Below are 7,752 nucleotides of genomic sequence, written 5' to 3' on the forward strand. Positions count from 1 at the left end.
AATGCTTCTTCACTTAAGACACATGTCGACTGCTCACCATAATTACAAGTGCAAAATATGGATCATCACATGGGTCAATAAGGAATAGGCCACGACTAAGATAAACAAGAAAACACGAAACAACAAAGCAGAGTACATACATGAAATAGAAATGCAACTAACATGCTTAACTTGACAACTACTGTGCTCACAAACACCCTTACTTGCTTGCCAATTCACAGGCATGACATCATTAGAACTCAAAGATACAGAGGTACAAATACTACAGAACATATCCTAATCAAGTAAGGTCGTACATGCATGACATCATTGAATAAAATAAATATTACTCTTGACTTTACTCTTGAATTTCTACTAAACAACTTCTTCTTTTCTACTCGTTGGAATATGAAAATTCCTTGAGTGGATTAAGCAATGAACTGGGTTTTACTTTTACTAATGTCCACTTGGGACGCGAGCTACCCATGCTATAGAACTTGTAGCATAACACATGTCCCATCGTCGTCGCATTGAACTAGTAGGGACCGCCGCGTGGGCTAATGCTGGGCACTCCCCATATTAGTAAACATCCCCCGAATTTTCAATCTTTGCTCCGCTGGATGTACGTTGAGGGATCTCCACATCAGGGATCACAAGAGAACCTATGGTCGTTGTGAGTCAAATATGTTTGCATTCCAGGCATATCACGATAACCGGGTTTTTTCAGTTTTCTTAAATTGAATAGCGGCTCCTGTAACACCCCGACAATTCCCATTCTCTAAAATACCCCTTTTTAAACATAACTGTAGGGAATTTTCAAAGTATTATCGCCCGTGTGAAAACGTAACGGCTTATTCAGAATTTTGCAGCGGAAAACATAAAACTAACTTGTAGGTTCATAAATAATCTTATTACATATTAGGTTCAAAACCAATTAACTGAAATAAGGAAATACGAATAGTACGACAATTTCAAATTTAAGTTAACAAACCAAATCACTTAATAAAGCAAATATAACTACAAGCTCTCTAATCCCGATCCCAATGATGCATCATCTTCAAACCTGCAGATGGGCAACGCTTATTGATCCTTAGAGACTGCTCACCAAAGTTGGGTCATCACAGGATCAATAAGGCATAGCCATGATCAACACACACAAACAAAGCACGTAATCAACAAAGCTGAGTACTACATACTAAAACAATAATAATCCTAACATGATACTATTAACGAACAACCTTAACATGATACTAATGAACATAAACAAGGGCAGACATAACATGAAAATTTGACGACTATACTTGACTAGACTAGGCTAGACCTACAACAATAATATTATTTTAGTTGAAGTAGACAATGGACCGAGTTGTCCATCCAGAAGTCTTCACTAAGGAAGACGAGGTACGGGCGCGACTCCGTGACCTCAGTGACCTGCGATATCGAGGAACGTTTAAATAAAAATAGAACACGGTGATCAATCCGGTCCCAGAAAAGGCCATGGGCTACCACCATGAACCCCAACTCCTGTTTGTCCGTCACTTTAGACGTGCACAGTCTAAAGCTATTGCTACTCAGTTTCACTTTACATGATTTACAATTGAGATTTCGTTATGACTCAACAATCACATAAGACATACAATTCACATTTGTTCACAACTGTTTTTATCTTTGAATTAAGTAAGTGATCATAAAAGCATAAATCAAGACTCATTCCAATTTATCCAACCTTTCCTTTAACCATGAGCAACCCTGTATATGGGTATAAAGTTTCAACTTACTAAACAAGGTCCACCGCCCTCATAAAGTAGTGAAAAGATAGAAAGGGAACAACAACCAATCGATCCAAACCAATCATATAGAATAATCTAGTGTTCCCAACCAACATGTTTGTATCAATCATCCATACTAACATGTTACAGTTCTCATAGTGCAAAATAAGTTCAATAAGTTTGTCCAACAGTATTAAACATGCACATTCCATATAACCAAGTTCAACAACAAATTCAACATAGTTTCAACAATTAGCACACATTCCAAGCACGCAGGTATGTACGTACCTTGTGTAAACAAACTGATAGGCCACTTTAACACTTTCAAAAGTCGCATAAAGAGAATTCTCCGCCTAAACAATCAACAAGTAGTCTCAATCAATTTCTAATCATTGACAACCATAATAAAGCATTCTAAATGCATCCTAAATATATTTAGAACTTTCCCCAATATCAAAACTTGAACCTTTGCTTTCCTAGCATCATTATTATTGAACTAGTGATTGAAATTCGTTGAAAACTTTTGCAAACATCGTACTTTAAATTTTCAGCAATATAAATTCATTTAAAAGCTTCACCAAGGTCAATCTACGTTCCTATTATCTCAAAACAACCAATTCAATAATTCATACTCAACCTATCATGATTAAAAATCATAAAAACCTTGAATTTCATACTTTAAACAATCAAAATTCATATTTCAAAGTAATTTGATAATCTGAAAATTAATAACTTTATTATATAATTTGCATAATCTGAAATTTATAATTTAAATTACAAAAATCATCACTTTAATTCAAGAAACATAATTCAAATTAATAAATCATAAATAAGCCCTAACTTATAATTCAATCAACCAAAACTTGAAATTAATTCGTTTATAAACTCAACCAACATCTGAAAATCATGTTCAAACCATAAAAATTATGAATTTAATATCAAGAACATAATTTAAATTAACAATTATAATTAATTAAAATAATTAGTTACTTAGGGTTTAAGAAATAACCAAGAACCAAAGAGGAGAGAGGGGTTTGGCCGGCTGGTAGGTGGTGGCTCACGACGAGGCTTGACCGGCTGAGGTGGCTGGCCTGGGTCGCGGTGCAGCTGCGACAATCGAGAAAAGCCAATGAGGAAGGACGAAAACAGAGAGGGAAAGAAAGAGGGAAGACGAAAAAGAAGGATGAAGAAGGGTGTTACCGTACTGGCGGCGGCTGAGGAGTGCTGGACGGCGGCGGCTCGGCGACGGCGTGGAGGGAGAGAGGACGGCTGAGGGTGAGCGTGAGATTGGAGGAAGGAGTTTCCTCTTTTTTCTTTTTTTTTTCTTTCTTTGGTTTCACGTGAGTATGGAGGGGAGAGAGGAGGGTTTGGTTTGTTTTACGTGAATGAGAAAAGAGAAGGGAGTATGGTTTTGGGGGTTTTGTTGGTTTGGGCTTTGCCCAATTGGGCTAGGAGTAGAATTTAGGTTGCTGAATCCGAAATGGTTAGGATTTGCTTTCTAATTTCAATAGAACGTGATTTCAAAATCCGAATTCGTTTTAACGTAAAATTCAAAAATCAATTTTGATTTCATAAATCATTTAAAATATTCAAAATGTAATAACATAATTATATTTTAATTACATATTCATTTCTAAAATTCGTAAATTACATTTAAATATATTAAATATACGTTAAAATATATAAATAAAATATAATAAAATTACGGGGGATTACAGCTCCTACAGACTAGTAAAAAGAGGCTAACGCCCACAGTTAGTTCCTATTTACTTAATATGCTTGCCACATCCAGAGGGGAAAAGTCGTACGGGTCGTATACTCTTTTAGAGGCGCCCCGTCGTGTTTTACGACCCCTCACAGGCATAAACTTGATTATCAATTTGCAAATTTTCTTAAAATGCTTATTAAGTTAATAAGTTGCATATCACCTTTTCTTTTATCGATGTAATCAAACAAATGACCACCTATTCTTGGTTTCTCGACGATATCTTGAGTAGGAAAATGGATTGTAAGGTAAAGGAAACGGTGAACATTATCGAGAATTGTAGTTCTATCATTATTACAAGATGTCACCTAAGTTGAAAGATCCGAGTAACCTTTCAATTCCTTGTGCCATTATAAAAAGGCAATTGACAATGCCTTGTGTGATCTATCTATAAGCAAGTGTTAGCTTAATGTCATACTCGGTCAATGAGAGACTTGATGTAAGGGATTTGATCCCTATTAATTTTATGTAAGAGAACATTTTGGTTTATCCTCTGGGAAAGAGGCACCAACAATTTTATATGAGGATGATGCATCATGTATTGCACAGCTCAAGGGAGAATACATCAAAGGTGATAGAACAAAGCACATCTCACCAAAATTCTTTTTCACTCATGAACTTCAAAAGAATAGCGATATAAATGTCTTGCAGATTCGTTCAAGCGAAAATTTGGTAGATTTGATTACTAAGACGCTTCAACTGCTACATTTAAAAAGTTGATTCACCTCATTGGATTGCGCCATCTCAAAGATCTTCAATGATGTTATCATTAGGGGGAGTAAATGCGCGTTGCACTCATTTTTCCTTAACCAAGGTTTTTCCCACTGGATTTTCTTGCTAAAGTTTTTAATGAGGCAGAATTCATGCGCATTATAAGACATTGTATTGTTTTGGATAATGGGCATCCAAGGGTGAATGTTATAAAATATATATTAGTGTGGATGCTCATTATACACTTATCCTATATGATATATATATATATATATATATATATATATATATATATATATATATATATATATATATATATATATATATATTACGCTTATTGATAATAATATATCACTGACTATTTCTAGTTTCTCTCCCTTTTCTCCGTAATTTCATAATACAACTAATATTTCAAAGTAGGAAAATTTACTGTTTGTCACCTTTTGAAAATTCTATTTCATTTTTACTATTTATAATAAAAATATTAATTGCATCTTCTTAAACTTTCAATTAAAAATACTCTTAGTATTCAACACCTCTTTCCGTCAAATTATGTATCTATCTTCCATTTTATTTCTCCTCCAACTTTTTCTTCAACATTTTTGTTACTCCAACCCTGTAAATAAGACGACATTTGAAAACTTTAGCCATTAAACATTCCTAGAAATTTAGGAAAATACATTAACTTTTTTTTAGACGGGAGAAAAATACATACATAATTAATTAGGCTACATTTATCTTTAAAAAAACTTTTGAATTGGCACCTAGTTAAGAGCAAATATTCTCGTAAAAAAAAAAGTAAAAAATTGACAATTTCCAAACAAAATGAAATAAAAACGAGATTAAGGCTCCATTTATTTTGACGGAAACACTTTCTCGATTCTTTTGATGTTCGTTAAGAGTGGAAAATAAATTTTGAAAAAGAAGGAAAACGACATTGTCAAGGTAGAAAATAATTTTCCTCTTGAATTTCTTCATTACTCCCTTACCTTTCTTTTTCTTTCCTCCTATACATCTCTCATTTTATCTATAATTTTTCTTGCATTGAAACAAACAAAGGAAACTTATTTTCCTATATCATTTTCCCTTAAAATTTTCAATGAAAAATCATTTTTCTTAGAAATATTTCAGTTGAAGTAAAACGGAGACTTAAAAAAAAAAGTACCGGTTATTTTGACAATTCAACCTTAATGGAAAAACATGCCAAGTTACAACCCATTTATACAATTAGGTCGGCATGTCAATCGAATGTTGGTTCGGAATTCGTATAAACCCTAACTTTAAACGCGAGCCAGCCTGACCTATTTCCGAACACAAACCCATTGCCAAAGATCTAGCTACCTAGGTTAGGTTGACTACACAGATCATTAAAATGATAAATAGACAGACAGACAAACAGATAGATAGACAGATAGATAGATAGATAGATAGATAGATAGAGAATGCAGGAAAGTGAAGAGCTGATTGATATTGGCACGGCTCAATCAAATTAAAAGGAGCCAGTTTAGCCAAAACACTTGGATGCTTTAACTTGATTGAGCCATTCCAACATCTTCACTCTAAACTTGACGACGACGGCAACTTACCTAACATTTTAAAGCTTGATGTAGCCAACAACAACAACAACAACAACAACAACAACAACAACAACAACAACAACACCAAGTTTTGAATGGAGAAGAAAATGAAGCTAACAAATAGTATGTGCTAAATATTGAGATGATTTATGTTAATTATGTAAGAATGAATTAATTAAGAAAATATAACGAGCAAATTGAAGGGTTAGTAGTGGGAGATAAGAGTGGTTGAGATGTCTTCTTCTTTAGTTAAGCTTTTCACTTAAAAGATGGCAATATCTTTTTTATTTATTAATTATATTAATTTATGTTTGGTTTTCCACTCTTAATTTTTATGACCTACAAATACCTACGTATTGCATGATGCAATGTCACCAATACTATTATTATTGCTTAATTTTGTATGTTCTCCCTTCTCACTCTTATAATGTTCTCATTCTTCTCTTTTTTTTTTGACTATTAATTAATTTTTACATATTATTACTTATCACAGCCAATACGATTCTTCTAATTCTGTAATTTTGTTATATATCTTGATATATTATGTAGACGAACATAGCCCTAATTAAGGATATTAATTCGGTATCCGGGGGGTGGTTTACACGCATGTAAAGAGAGCCACAAAGGGTAAATAATGTAAATGATAATTTCTCTGGCAAGGTGATGGGTTAACATATACTAATACCTAGGTACCAGTATTACCACCAACATAGAGTTGATTCTAGTGGTAAGCAGTTGCTTAATGTCGCTTAAGGAAGGTCTCGAATTCGAGCATCGGGTCGTATTCGGAAGTAGTCGGAGCTAACATAGCGTGTACCAATGAGATATTGGGCACCTAGTTGTTAAGACGTCCGTAATCCGTACAGTAGGTTTAGGTTCACCTAAAAGCAGCTAGCCTAGGCCCTAGCTAATTAACTATCAGCTAATTAACTATTAGCTAATCTAGTGAATCCAAGTCTAAACTATACAAAAATGGCTCAAGGCATGAATTGAATCTGATGTGTCTGTCTAAGTTAGCTGTTAGCTAATTCAATTCTTAGTTCAAAGTTCCCACGTTCCAATAATCTAAGCTAATGATTGTTTAGCGATTAAACCAATAATTAAGCTGGAAACAACTGTTAATTGGGTGGATATGTTCTAAGTTGCCCACTATATAATTTGCTGGCTGTATATAATTAGTACACCAACTATAAGATACCTCTTGTATTAGATACTACTAGTAGTACCCTAAATGCACCAATTAACTACTATCGTCTATCACCCTGTTAGGTTCAACTTGTATTAACTTATATTCAAATACTTCGAACAAAATAAGTTCAGATGAGTTCATATAAGTTTAAATAAAGTACTTTGTAAGTTTTTTTTAGATAATTTCGTACACAAATAAGTCTATTTCAAACTACGTATAGTATAATATATATTTTTTTTTTCTCCTTGTAAATCAAATTCAGATGAGATAATAAGAAAAAAAAGTTGAACATAAATTAATTACGTATCGTATCATTCATCAACGTTAACATACATACACCACCAACTTAATTATTAAGGGTCATGCATTAACCTACGTGTAACTTATCAGTTAGGTCAAGTGAGTGGTGGATAAAATTATTGGGCTCATAGTGAGGAGCAAAGCTAGTTGTGGAATATTTATTTATTCTAAATAGAAGTCCTCCATACGTGCGGTTGTTGTCCATCGTGTGGTGAATTTGTCCGTACATTAAGTTAATACAAGATGTTCCAAATAAAGAACAAATTTCCTTAAATACACTACAAGAATTTGTATCTTTAATGACAATTTAATTACGACGGCTTAAAATTCCGTCGCAAAAGCCTTTTGTGATGGGGCTAACAACCAAATAAAGACGGGAACAACCGTCGTAAATATCTTTTACGACGGCCCTCTTTTGTAATGGGTTCGCGACAGAAAATCCCGTAATTAATCAATGATTAT

At 33.7% G+C, this 7,752-nt stretch overlaps 1 long non-coding RNA gene across 1 annotated transcript; it reads right to left on the minus strand.

Moving 5' to 3' along the window:
* Window positions 1-681: 681 nt before the first annotated feature.
* On the minus strand, window positions 682-4,458 carry LOC130460922 (uncharacterized). Its single transcript, XR_008921151.1, has 4 exons — window positions 2,949-4,458; window positions 2,758-2,855; window positions 2,037-2,101; window positions 682-1,076 (listed from the first exon to the last, which is right to left on the minus strand). It is a non-coding gene; the product is annotated as an uncharacterized lncRNA (long non-coding RNA).
* Window positions 4,459-7,752: the final 3,294 nt, after the last annotated feature.

Source organism: Spinacia oleracea, chromosome 5, assembly GCF_020520425.1.
Source record: "Spinacia oleracea cultivar Varoflay chromosome 5, BTI_SOV_V1, whole genome shotgun sequence".
NCBI lineage: Eukaryota > Viridiplantae > Streptophyta > Magnoliopsida > Caryophyllales > Amaranthaceae > Spinacia > Spinacia oleracea.